The sequence below is a fragment of the Drosophila sulfurigaster genome, chromosome X (assembly GCF_023558435.1).
Source record: "Drosophila sulfurigaster albostrigata strain 15112-1811.04 chromosome X, ASM2355843v2, whole genome shotgun sequence".
NCBI lineage: Eukaryota > Metazoa > Arthropoda > Insecta > Diptera > Drosophilidae > Drosophila > Drosophila sulfurigaster.
Window position 1 is genome coordinate 22,220,349 of NC_084885.1, and position 12,984 is coordinate 22,233,332.

At 39.0% G+C, this 12,984-nt stretch overlaps 1 protein-coding gene across 1 annotated transcript in view; it reads left to right on the forward strand.

Moving 5' to 3' along the window:
• The window catches only part of LOC133847702 (uncharacterized), a 91,444-nt gene that overhangs the window by 54,694 nt on the left and 23,766 nt on the right, over nt 1–12,984 (forward strand).

The window sequence follows — 12,984 nt, forward strand, 5'->3', positions numbered from 1 at the left end:
GCCAAGAGTGCGAGTACTTGTGCATGTGTCCAAGTGTATGTGTGTGTGTGTATCCTTGCCTTTGAGTGCGTTTTGAGTGTGCTGCACTTGCGCTGCGCTGCCCACGGCAGGTACAACAACAATCACCACCATATCCACTCTCTCTCACCTCACTGCTGCTTGTTATGTGTGCTCTCTTTCCATGTGCTGTGCACTTGGCGTGCGCTCTCTCAAAGGTAGCTCTCTCACTCTCCGACTCTCGTGGTCTCTCTGCGCTTGAGCCAACGTTTCGTTTTGTGTGCTCAGCTCAGCTCGCAGTCGCAGTCGCCGTTTTAGTTGTTCAGTCTATGGCTGACTTTGTTCGCAGAGAGAGGTAAAAACGGTTATTCCTTTTGTTGTCGCGCGTCTCGTGCAAAGTGAATCTAAAGCAGCAAATAACAACCACAACAACTACGGAGCACATGTAACCGGCAAAAACAAATAACAATGTGTGTGTGTTTAATATATATTTTTTTGTTTGTGCGAATTAAATTGCAATTAAAAGTCTAAACAACAACAAGATTTTGTCTACTACGTTTTCTGCTACTAAACTGCACTTTTTGCTATTCGCAGCGTTGCCAGATCGCACGTATCTCTTGTTGTTTTTTTTGTTGTTGAAATTGAAATGTGCAAGTGGCAAAAACTATGCGCGCTGCAGGTGTGAATGTGTGTGTATGTCTGGTCAACATGCAACGTCAGTTGTTGTTGTTGGTATTGTTGTTGTTATTGTTGCAGCAGCGATAAAAGCAACAACTGCAACAGCGAAAAATTTCTTTCGAAAGTGCTGAGAAATTGGTCAAGCAACTTTTTAACTGTACGGCATCGTTGTTGTTGTTGTTGTTGTTGTTGCTGCTGCCGCTGTCGTAATTAATACTTTGGTCAATAAACAACAACAACAACAACGAGAGCAGCGCATGCAATCAGTTGTTGTTGTTGTTGTTAGTCGACGTTTCGAATTGCGCATGCGCAGCTTTCGAGTTTTTTTTTTTTTTGTTTGTATGTATTTTTTTTAACGTGAATTTCCATTTGCAACTCTGCTTGTGTGTGTGTGTGTTTTAATAGTGCTAGCAAATAGCTGAAATGTGCCAGGATACGGCAAGGAAAACAAGCAAATAAATAAAGCAAAAAAAAAAAAAAACAAAGGAAAACAAAACAGAACATCTGCAACTACAAAGCGAAGAAGAGGAAGCAGCAGCAGAAGGAGCGGAAGGAGAGGAAGACAACAAATAGCCGCAAAATGCGCATCTTGAAACAATGGTGAGAGACCATGCAACATGCCACTGCAACAGCAAAGCGACTCTGCCGCTTATGTTGCATGCAACAATATATTCTTAAACTTAAGTAAATACTTGTATGTATGTGATGGGTGTATGTGTGTGTGTGTGTGTGTGGGCAAATGCACAAAACTTGTGCAGCTTTTTCGTCTCTTTATTTGAGCAGCAAACAAACAACTAAGTAAATGCAAAAGATGCATAGAATACATACATATTTATACATATAAATGATAGTTGAAAACATTTGAACACATAAAAGATATATAGATACATTTAAACATTCAAAGAGATTCAATCTTAGATACATTTCTACTTATTAATATATAAAGATAGAAACGATACTTTTTCATATTTCTTTATACAAAGACATATAGACGTTTGATAGCTAGATACTTATACATAGAAAGATACTTGGAGTCACTTAAAGATATATAGATACATTTAAATATACAAAGATATTAATTTTTAGTTAAATTTTCATTTATAAAAATATATAGATAGAAATGATACTTTTTCATATTTCGAAATACAAAGGTTATACATATAAAGATACTTAGTCATTTAAAGGAGTCGCTTAAACACCTAAGGAATGCATAGCTACAGAAAAAATATATTTAAACTTATAAAAAGATAGATTTAAACATAGGAAAGATGCAAATAGTTACTGTATACATATAAGGAATGCATAGCTACAATACATTTAATAATATTGAGATACATTTAAACTTTTCAAAGATACATTGATACCCTGCCTCAAAGATACACAGCTGCAGATAGGTAGCTCAACTTGCCTTGCCTCGCCTCGTTTCGTTTCGTTTCGTTCTTGATAATCAGCACTATTGTTGTCTGTGTGTGTGTGTGAGTATATCTAACACATACACACACACAAACACATGCATAATGTATCTCAAAGATAGACGTCGCGCATTTCGTATGCAAAACACGACAACTGTCATTACGAATACAAATATTTCGTGGGCTGTGTGCGCCGCACATAAATGAAGTGCAGTCAGTTACATAAACGGCGCAGACAAATGATTGGCCCATAATTCCGCACATTCCACAAAACAGATCTGGTCACATTACACATCTGCAGAGTACACAGCTCAGGTGGAAAAGCAGCCCAGCTGCTGCTGCTGATGATGAAAACTCGCACAGTTTTCTAGCCAATTTTCGGTGTGTGGCAAATGGCAAAGAAACAAGTCGAAACGGTTAAGTGAGTAAGCTCGACGGCGAGATACCGGGAAGAATTGATTTAGTGTGACCAAAGCAAGTGGATTTTAAAGGATTCTTAAGGATTTTAATAAGATAATGTATAGCATGATGCACAATATGAAAGATTAGAAAATAATCTTTGCTATTGAAGTTGTCAAAATTTGAGAATTCATTTAAACAGGGACATATAAACTTTAGGTTTACCATATGTATGAAATATACCTATAGAAATATTTTAGTTATACCATTAGATAATTATAAATTGTTAGTTTATAATTGAAAATTCGGAAACTTACTTATTTTCATAAGGTTATTAAGATACCCTATTTATTTTTGAATAGTTAAGAATGAAAGAGGATGGATGGAGAATGGTAATAAAAAGGGTCAGAGAGGCAGGAAGAATACTTCGAAAAGTGTGAGAGAGAGAGAGAGAGATGCCATAACTAGCATAGCAAAAGGCCTCAGAAACTATCTTTCGTACCTGCCGCAAAATTTTACGGAGCATATTTTAGTGCCATAACCGTAACCGAAACCACAGCATCGGATGTATGTGTGAGTTTGGTATGTGTGTGTATGGGTGTGTGTGTGTACGTGATGGGCAATGCGTGATTCGTGCCTCCGGAGACGCGTGTTAACGTCAGTTGCCTGATTGATTCACCTGTGAGCCAAATGGAAAAAGGGAGAAAACATGAGCGAGGGCGAACGCTGGGGATTGAGGCGAAGATAGAGATACAGATGGAAGACTGACTCGTTGCGCGATGGAGTCATGAAATTGTTGTTGTTGTCGTTCTTGTTGTTGTTGTTGCTGTTGTTGTTGTATTGCTGCAGCTGACCGCAGCCAGGAAATTGGACGATGTGTCGAGTCATTTAGAGAGACCGAAAACCTTAGATTGTGTGTCGATTGTGTGGCAAAACATGAACATTGACTTTGTATGCGTTCGTTTGTTCACTCGCATGCGACGAAAGTTGCCTCAAGTGCATAGATAGCGAGATAGAGAGAGAGAGAGAGAGAGGAGAGAGAGAGATGACAACTTGCTATGTGCATTTGATTGATATCGATTAGAGATCTGCATAAAGTGAGTTGAGATGCAGTGAATCGAGATGAGAAGAGAAAGGTGACGCATGGACATGAAAAAAACTTTGATTGTAATGTAAATTCAATAGCAGAATGTCGCAGGCCGTTACAAGAGCTTTACAGCATGGGAATGTAAAGGAATAGAAACACTTTTGAATGTTTATTGAAGAAAGTTGTTGACTTTGCGTTTAAGGAAAACTACAGCATTGGAAAAGTAAGAAAGTTATAAATGTATTTGGTGTACAATTCTGAGTAAATGGGAATGAAATGGAACTGAAACACTCTTCTTATAAAGGAAATCGTGACAAAGATTATTACAGTACCAAAAAAAAGAGAGAGGTGAGAGATCTGAGTAGATAGGAATATAATGGAATTAGAATTAGAACATTTTAAATGTTTGGTTTCTTGAACAAAGTAGTTGACTTGTTTCATATGTGTTAAAAAAAATACTATTACTGAGTATATGGGAATGAAATGGAAGTGGAACACTCTTATTAGGAAGAAAGCTACTGTCTTTTAGGGAGTTCTTAGCAGATAGCAATAAAAATGAGTTGGAACGCTTTTCATGTTTGTCAATGAATTTGTTGACGATAAAGTTATGAACTTTTCATTACTTATTTCACATATGTGGAGGCAAAGGAAAAAGTATATTGCAAAAGAAGTAATAAATATATTTTATATGGATGCTGAGTAGGTAAAATATTTAAAAAGGAATTGGAACATGTTTCTTAAAGAATGTGTTTCTAACTTTTCGTAACTTATTCTTGAAAATCTATTTAAAAATATACAGTGAATGAAAGTAATTTAAGTGAGTCAACAAATACAATATTAAAATGTTTGCAATAAAAATGATTTTTCGCATCACTTGTGTGACATTAAAAATGCATTGAGAGTGAGATAGCAAGAGCCAGAGCAAGAGAGCGAGAGAGCAAGAGAAATTGTGTTGGCCGAGGGCGAAATTGCAATATTAATAATTTGCAGTTGGCAAACAAAGATTTTGCGCATCAATTGCTGCCACAAAAAGCAGCAAACAAAAACGTCAAAAGAAATTGAAACAGTGTGGAATGGAACACGGGCGATTTTTGCTTGCTTCAATTGCTGGCAGCATTTGCCATTGCCATTGACTTGTCTGATGACGAAGGCGGCCCTTTGGGGCTTGACCACAAAACCAACACTTGAGAGAGAGAGAGATATGAAGATAGAGAGAGTGAGAAGGAGAAGGAGAAGGAGAGAAAGTGCTAGACATAGAGAGAAGCTGCCGTCTTTTGGGGGCTGTTGGCAATCAATTAAGCTGCATTCCAATTTCAATTTCTCAAATCGAGAAACTGGGGAAAATTGAACTGTACTTTAATTGCATCGTTTGTGGGCCGAGACACGCCTTTGAGTGACTCACTTAAGCTTTTGGGGGAAACCACACGAAAAAACTCCTCACCAGAAATCAAATGAAATTTCTGCAATTGCAAAAGAGTCGAGGAAATTGGAGTGTCTGTGTATATCAGGTGTTAACACTCTCCCCTCTTCACTCCCTCCTCCTTGGCTTTTGTTTGTGTTTAGCTTTTAATTAATTCTCAAGAAATTTGCGTGAGTTGGCGTTCGAGAGTTTATGGAAAACTTAATCGGTTGCAACACATTCGACACTCAAGACGGAGCCGAGGCGAGGCGTGAGGCAGAGTCTCTCGATTGGGCAGGCAATTGAGCGGCATTGATATTGCTGCCCCCTCCCACCCCTCTTTACCGAGTTTCCCATCACAATTTCCTTTTAGCATTTTCCCATTTCGCATTTGCCCATTTAGTTGCCTCTTTTTCGGTTGCCATTCACAATGGCTTATGGCTTTTCCAGTAATTAAACTCGGTTGCAAGTGGCTTTAACTGGTATATACTATATACCACACAATATACTATATATAGAATACATATGTATATATACTGTACTTACGTATATAAATAACTGTGCAATATTTACCTGAAGAGCTTTTTCTGCTGCAATAACAAAGCCAAGAGAGTTGCGTTAAGCACTATCCAACGACTGGATTCGCATCAAAGTAGTTTTTTTTTTTAATTTTATTACTTGGAAATGCAACCAGACCAGAAAAAAACACGATGGAAGTGCGTCACAAAGGCTCGGAGCTCTCTGGATATTTTCAAAGAATTCGGTTGACTATTGAAAGTGCTTTGTTTAAAGCAAACTACGACGACGTCGACGACGATGAGTCTGAGTCTGAGTCTCAATTGAAAGCAAATACTCAGAGTCAGAGTCGTCGTCGTCCTCGTACTTAATTCATTTAATCTCGCAAACATTTTCTGAGTAATTCCAAAGCTCTTGCGTGTTCGAAGATGCGCAAATTACTGCAAAATGCTTTCATTATATATCTTATATACGAAGAGTATTTAACAAATGTTTTTTGAGGCATCTTTCATTAAGCTTCTGCTTGCTGCTGAATTCCAAATTGTTTGCTTACTAGTTTGATGCAGTCTTTTTGAATCCCAGTTACTTATATTATTTCTGCTCTATTCAACAAATTCACAATTTCTGTGGGTTTCATTAAATTGTTCCTTCCTCAAGTAGTGTATTATTTCTAATTCTATATACATATTACAAATTCAAAGCTTTTCTTTTTGGTTAGTTATAATAATTTTGTTCTTTTTTAAGTTACTGTTTAGTATATCAGATTTAAGGTATTATTTGGTATAATTTCAGAATATGGTATATTTTGAATATAGTAGTATATCGATATAACATATATAGGCTGCGGTATTTTTGCGGTATATAAATGTGGTATTTCTTTACAATATTGCATATTTTAAACGTACTATCTTACCGATATAACATATGTATATGGCCTTCGGTATTTCCTAGTATTTTTGCGTTAGATGAATTTAGTATGTTTTCAGAATATGGTATATTTTGAATGTGCGCCTTTATCGACACAACAAATATAGCCTTTGGTTTTTTTTAGTATTTGTTTGGTATACTTCTTTGATGGTGTTATTTTGTAGACTCGATTCGACTGTAACTTTGTTACTTGTTTTCGTCACTGAAGTGCTAAAATCCGTTCATTTTGAGCTGCCTGCTTTAATCAACTGATGGATTGGCTTAAATTAGCACAGAAAAGCAGAGAGAGAGAGAGAGAGAGAGTAATGATGTGACCTACTACTGCTGGCATTTGATTAGCCATTGAGCGGCACTTGTGTGTGCAGGAATGCGAGGACTGAGGACAGCTGCCAAAATTGTTTGCTCTATTAATTAGCTTGGCTTTTGGCTTGCTCCAAATATGGCTTAAAGTGCATTTGGCAACGTTGCGCGCGCTCTCCACAACTGTGGCAAAGCCGCAACTGTTAATTATGATGTAGAGGAATCAACTCGCATGCTCAACGCTCTCTTTGTGTGTGTGTGTGTGTGTGTGTGTGTGTGTGTGTGTGTGTGTGTGTGTGTGTGTGTGTGTGTGTGTGTGTGTGTGTGTGTGTGTGTGTGTGTGTGTGTGTGTGTGTGTGTGTGTGTGTGTGTGTGTGTGTGTGGCAAGCAAATGCCTGAGGCGGGGGGGAGGGAGGGAAGACATAGATTATTTGGTGGCACAATTCATAAGCGGCGGCATTCATCTTGCTTTAGTTTGCAAATTGTTGTGGGTGTCTGACCAAATGCCGCAGCAACGTGGCCAAAACACAGCAGTCGAGCCGAGCCGAGAGAGTCTGAGATATTTTACCTGAGATGCGAGATGAAGTTAGGGGCCCGACATTTCTGTGGTTTGCTCCAATTGCTTAACCCAATGACTCACTCAGCTGCGAGCTGAGAACTGAGAGCTGAGAGTGAAGAAGTTAGGAAGGGGACGGACAATGGACAACAACAACTTCCGCTGTCCGCAAATAAGCCTCTTCCGGTCTGCGTCTGTTCGAGAGCAGCAGCAGCAGCAGCAGCAGCTTGGCCACTTGTTGCCAGGATTGTAGCAGCAACAACAGCAACAACAGCAGCAGTGGCGGCCACAGGTGCGCAATGCGCTGAGGCATGAAGCGAGCACAAGTTGCCACAAGTTGCTCTAGCTGGGTGTGTCGTCTGTCTCTCTGGATGACTGCCGCCTCACTCTACCCCCTCGTTTGCCACAACGTTGCTCTTATCAGCACACACACTCAACTCGCTCGCTCGTTGGCCTGGCTATTAACAATTAGCATGTGGCATGCAACGGCAACTAAACAATGCCAGCAACAACAGCAACAACAACAATGCGTTTGTGTGTCGACTGTCCACTTTATGATATGACAAACGCATGGACAGTTGAACAGCACTTTTCCCCTTCCGCCACGCCCACCACGCCCCTAATCTGGGGGGGAGAAATGCAAAATTCATCTGAGCAATTTGTGCCATATGTTTGTGTCATGCTTTGATTGCCACTCCATCTCCATCTCCCTCACTCTCTACTTCCGCCTTGTCCATTTGCCGCTTTTAATCTTTCTGTCCCTTGTTTGGCAAATGCCTTCATCATTTTTAAGACCTATTTTCGATACTAAACAGAACGAAAGAGAAAGAGTGGGAGAGAGAGAGAGAGAGAGAGCGATGCTCACTTGACAGCGACAGCGACAAACGAGGCTGCTTCTCCTGCCCCATTTTGATATCGATTCCGTTTCCACTTTGCCACTGCCACATTTAGCACAATTGTGCTGAGCTCTTTGGGGTTATTGATGACCAGCCACACTGCCAAACAGGCAGACGGACAGACAGACAGCGACAAGCGAGGTGTGATCTCTCAATTTGTGCGTGCTACAAGCTAAAAGATAGTACTGCCTTCAGCAAACTTGTTTGACATTGCATAATCTTATATTAGAAGTTACTCGCACATTTCTAAATCTCAAGTTTGCAATAAGTTTGTGGTAAACTCTTTAAACGAAAATCGTTAAAGTAGATATGCCACTTTTATAGCTGTTTGCTATGACAATCGTATCTACTTGCTATGACACTCGTAGCTGTTTGCTATGACAAAAATACAAGCTAAAAGAATACGTCACGTTCAATAATATTATATTAAAAGTTTAGTTCAAGTGAGAAGTAGGTTTGGTTTAACTTCCTTACCAAGAACATTAAGTTGAAATCATTGAAAAGCAAACAGCTGCTTGCTATGACACTCGTAGCTGCTTATATATATTATATTATATTGAAAGTTACTCAAATTCTTTTTTAGTTCAAGTGAGATATAAGTTTGGTTAAGCTTTTTGACCAAGAACATCAAGTTGAAATCTTTAAAAAGCAAACGCAACTTTAATAACTGCAGGCAGCCTGCTTGCTATGGCACTCATAGCTGCCTGCTACAGCAAATTGTTTGCTTTGTGATATCGTCGGTGCCAAAATATCGAGTTGACCTCGCGAATGAAGCACATTTTGTTGGGGTTAAGCGCTCATTTGAGCCTCGCCAGCTGTTCAGGTCCGCTGTTATTATTATCCTTGGTTCTTGGTCCTTAGGCTCCCTTCTCGAGCGTAGTTCGTCTGTTGCTCGCTGTTCCCATTTGCACCCTCCATTCCCATACACATGCACTTCACGTCAACGCCAAAGGCATTTTAATTCATTTATCGCAACGTTTTTGTCGCTATCCGCTGCTCCTCATACCCACTTTTGCGTTGTCCTCGCTCCAATTTAGAGTAGGATGTTTTGGTTCTTGGTGTTCCGCTTGCTTACTGTTCTTGGTTCCTCTTTTGGTGTCTCTTCATGTTCCTCTTCCTCTGCTTTTTTTTTGCCAGGTTTTTCCGGGGATTTCTCCAAGTTCCTATCCTAAATCCTATCGTGATTTCTTTTGATTCTTTTTATCCTGATTCTTTTCTGGTGTCTTTTCACCTCCCTCTTCTATTTTTTCCTGGTTTCTCTTTTGTTTTCTATGCTGGATTTTTTTCTAGTTTAGATCGTAAGTTTTATCCTGGTTCTTCTTTAGGTTACTCTATGGGTTTCTTTCCTGATTCCTCTCCGGAGTCTTTTCTCAGTTCTTTTGGTTCCTCTTCGGGTTTCTGTCTTATATCCTATTTTAGTTTGTCTTTTGTTTCTTCTCTTAGTTCCTTTCCAGATTCCTCTCCTTATCCGTGCCTAGTTTTGGTTTTACTTTTGTTTCCTTTGCAAATTTCTCTTCTTAAGCTACCCTACTTCTTGTCCTATTTATTTTTGGCTCCTTTTGTTTTTGGCTCCTCTCCTGGTTTCTGTCTAACTCCCTTTCAGCGACACACTCCTACTTCCTGACTACCTTCCACTTCTCACTTAAGACGCCGCATTAAATCCATTCGCTTCTAATGCACATTTTGCAGCTCATGCATTACCTAATTCATCTGTAATCCTCTTTGCTCATAATTCCTCTCCCGATTCCCACATCTTAGTTTTCCCAACACTCTATTTCGCATTGCTTAACAGCTTCTTTTGTTTGCCCCCCACTCCTTCCCCTCTTATTCTCCACTCTCTTCTAATATTAGCCATGCCTCTCTTCAGCCTCTTTTCTCCCGTTCGAACTCCTTCAATAATTTCCTTACGTGCCGCTGCATCAAGTTTTACAAATGATTCAGCTGCTGCAGCTTTGCCTCTCACTCTTTATCTTCCCCCGTCTCATTTCTGTTTGCTATTCGCATTTGCATCTGTATTTGTATTCACATTCATTGGCAGAGTCCCTTTTGACCAGCTTGCGTCCTTCGGCTGTTACGCAAATTAAATTGTCTTGGCCATTGGCGCATTTGCCGCAAATCGGTTTTTTAATGCATCTACAGCAACGTTCTCATTCTCGTTCTTGTTGTTGTCATCATCGTTGTTGTTGTTGTTGTTGTCGTTATTGTTTGTTGCCTCTCTATAAATAAAGACAAACGTGCCACACGCCATTGACAGCGACATCAGCATTGACAGTCGAGTTGCTGTTGCTGATGCTGTTGCTGATGCTGATGCCGTTGCTGTTCGGTCACGTTGCTGACAAGGTTAGCTTGCAACACCCCGTGGCAGCAACTGCCCACTTGCCGCCCCCGGCCCCGCTGACTGCAGTTTTGCCATCCAAGGCAATTTGTTGTGCGTGCGTTGGAAATTGCTTCTGGCGTTGCATACTTTTAGGCCCCGTCACAATATTCACACCGAGTTTGTTGCACAATCTCGCAATTAGCGTGCCCCATGCCCCATGCCACACGCCCTCACACACCTGCCACATCAAATGCCACTCATAAAGGGGCCTAAAACCTTTAAGCCAAAAGTCGCACAAATTAAGGCGCAAATTGTCCCCTGGCGAACACACGAAGAGAGCGAGACCGAGAGCGAGCACCGAAAGTTTCACAAAACTTAGATGCACAGTGTCGCAAAACCACTCAAAACTTGTATTCATATTTGGGGAACATCTTATACGATTTGCAGTATTTTTGTCGCCTAACTTTTAGTAGTTTTTCATTGAATTCGAGCCTAATATATTTTATGTTTCTTGAAATTTCTTTGAATCTTAAAATTTCTGCCGGAATCAACGTTCTGTATAGACAAATATATAGTTTGATAATTTTGCATCCTTTCTTATTTCTTGATTCAATTGTTGTTTTAGTATTTGTTTTATATTTCTTTAATTCAATTTCAAATCATTTCTAAAGAATTGAAACATTAATATAGAATATGAAATAGGGAATATTGAATATACAAATATAGAATGATAGAATATAGAATCAAAAATTATATAGAATATGGAATAAAGAAAATAAAATTCGAACTAAATTCAAATCTCTGCAATTTCTAAATAAAAAAATATTTCATACGCTTTGCAAATGTAATAAAATGTTTATTGAATTGAAATATTCGAACAATTTTCCAACAAATTTCCCATCGAGAGAGAGAATGATAAAATTGTAATGCATTTTCCTCCACACATATTTTATCGTTGTTAAGCGCGTTATTTTCGCTTCACATTAAAATGTAATTTTTACGCGCACTCTATAAAGAAGAAATGGCAACTGCCATGCGTGTGTTGCCTCAATGTGCGGCAAGAGAAGAGGGGTACGAAGGGAAGAGAGATGAGAGGAGAAGACAAGTTTTCGTAATAAGAAGAGCAATCAATGACTTTGCGCTGGCAAGAGATTCGCAACGGCAACGGCATCCGCAGCCCCAGCATGCCACAAACTTTTGTGGCAAATCCTTCGCACACACACACACAAAAAGATAGATAGAGAGTGTAGGGAGAAAGGGGGAACTGTGGGGAGGGAAGCGCGCGGTAAATGCACCTGAGCCGATTTGTTGGCTGGACCATTGCACACTTGACAGCAGCTGTCAATGTGGCATGAAAATGTAATGAAATTTACGACTACAACTCATGCTTGTGTGTGTGTGTGTGTGTGTGTGGCAAGTATCTCAAGGATACTGTGGGCTGCGTTGCAACGGATTCACTTTGGGGAATTAAAGCTCAGCTCCAGCTGCCGGACACAGTTGAACATAAACTATATCTATATATTGCAAGCAGACTTTCGCACTCGAACTCGACGACGTGCAACTTGTGGCAGAGTGTATATGTGTGTGTGTGTGTGTGTGTGTGTGTCTGTGTTGCACAGTGGCAACAGCAGCTAATTGACAGCACAAATCGATGTCTGCCACGAAAATCTTGTCGACTGCTTCGCTTTCCCCAATGGAATTTCACTCCCAATCGTGCATCTTTTATCCTCTCTCGAAGTCCTTTCACTGCCACACGCTAATTGCTGACAATCAATTGAACTCAATTGCATTCCAAATTGCACAAAAATGTTCGCTTATTAGCAAAAGAACATTTAACATTGAGTAGAACGCAATTGCAACATTTTAAGATTAATATTATATATAATTATAGTTTTGGTTTCTAGATAAAATGCAACAAAGTTTTTGATTACTTTTATTTACATTTGAATTTTGTATTATTTACAATTGCTTTAAATAGAATAGAACTAAATTGACAAGTAGTAAAATCTAAGTAATATCGTAAAAATACTGCAATATACCGAATTGAGATACAAACAAAATACTGAAATATACCAATAATGAAATGTGTTAAAACAATTGTCCAACAAAAAAAAGTGAAAAATGAAAAAGAATTAATATCCCATAAAACACTCAAAAAAACCAAATTGATATACCAACAAAATACTTAAATATACCAAAAAAAAAATAATATTCAATATATCACGTGAAAATACTATAATATGCCAAATAAATATACCAACGAAATACTAAACTATATACCAAATATGAACAAAACAATGTCAAAAGTGGAAAAAAAAATTAAATTTCAATCGGTCGTATAATTTTTTTTTTTTTGGGTGGCAGTGTTTTAAGAGTGAATAGCTGAATGCTTATAAATATCATACAAGTAATATTCTGGCATATTGCATAATTTCCCGCTATTCAAGCGGTACACTTTATGGGTCACAAAAGCATAACTGTGCTCTCTTTTTATACCTAT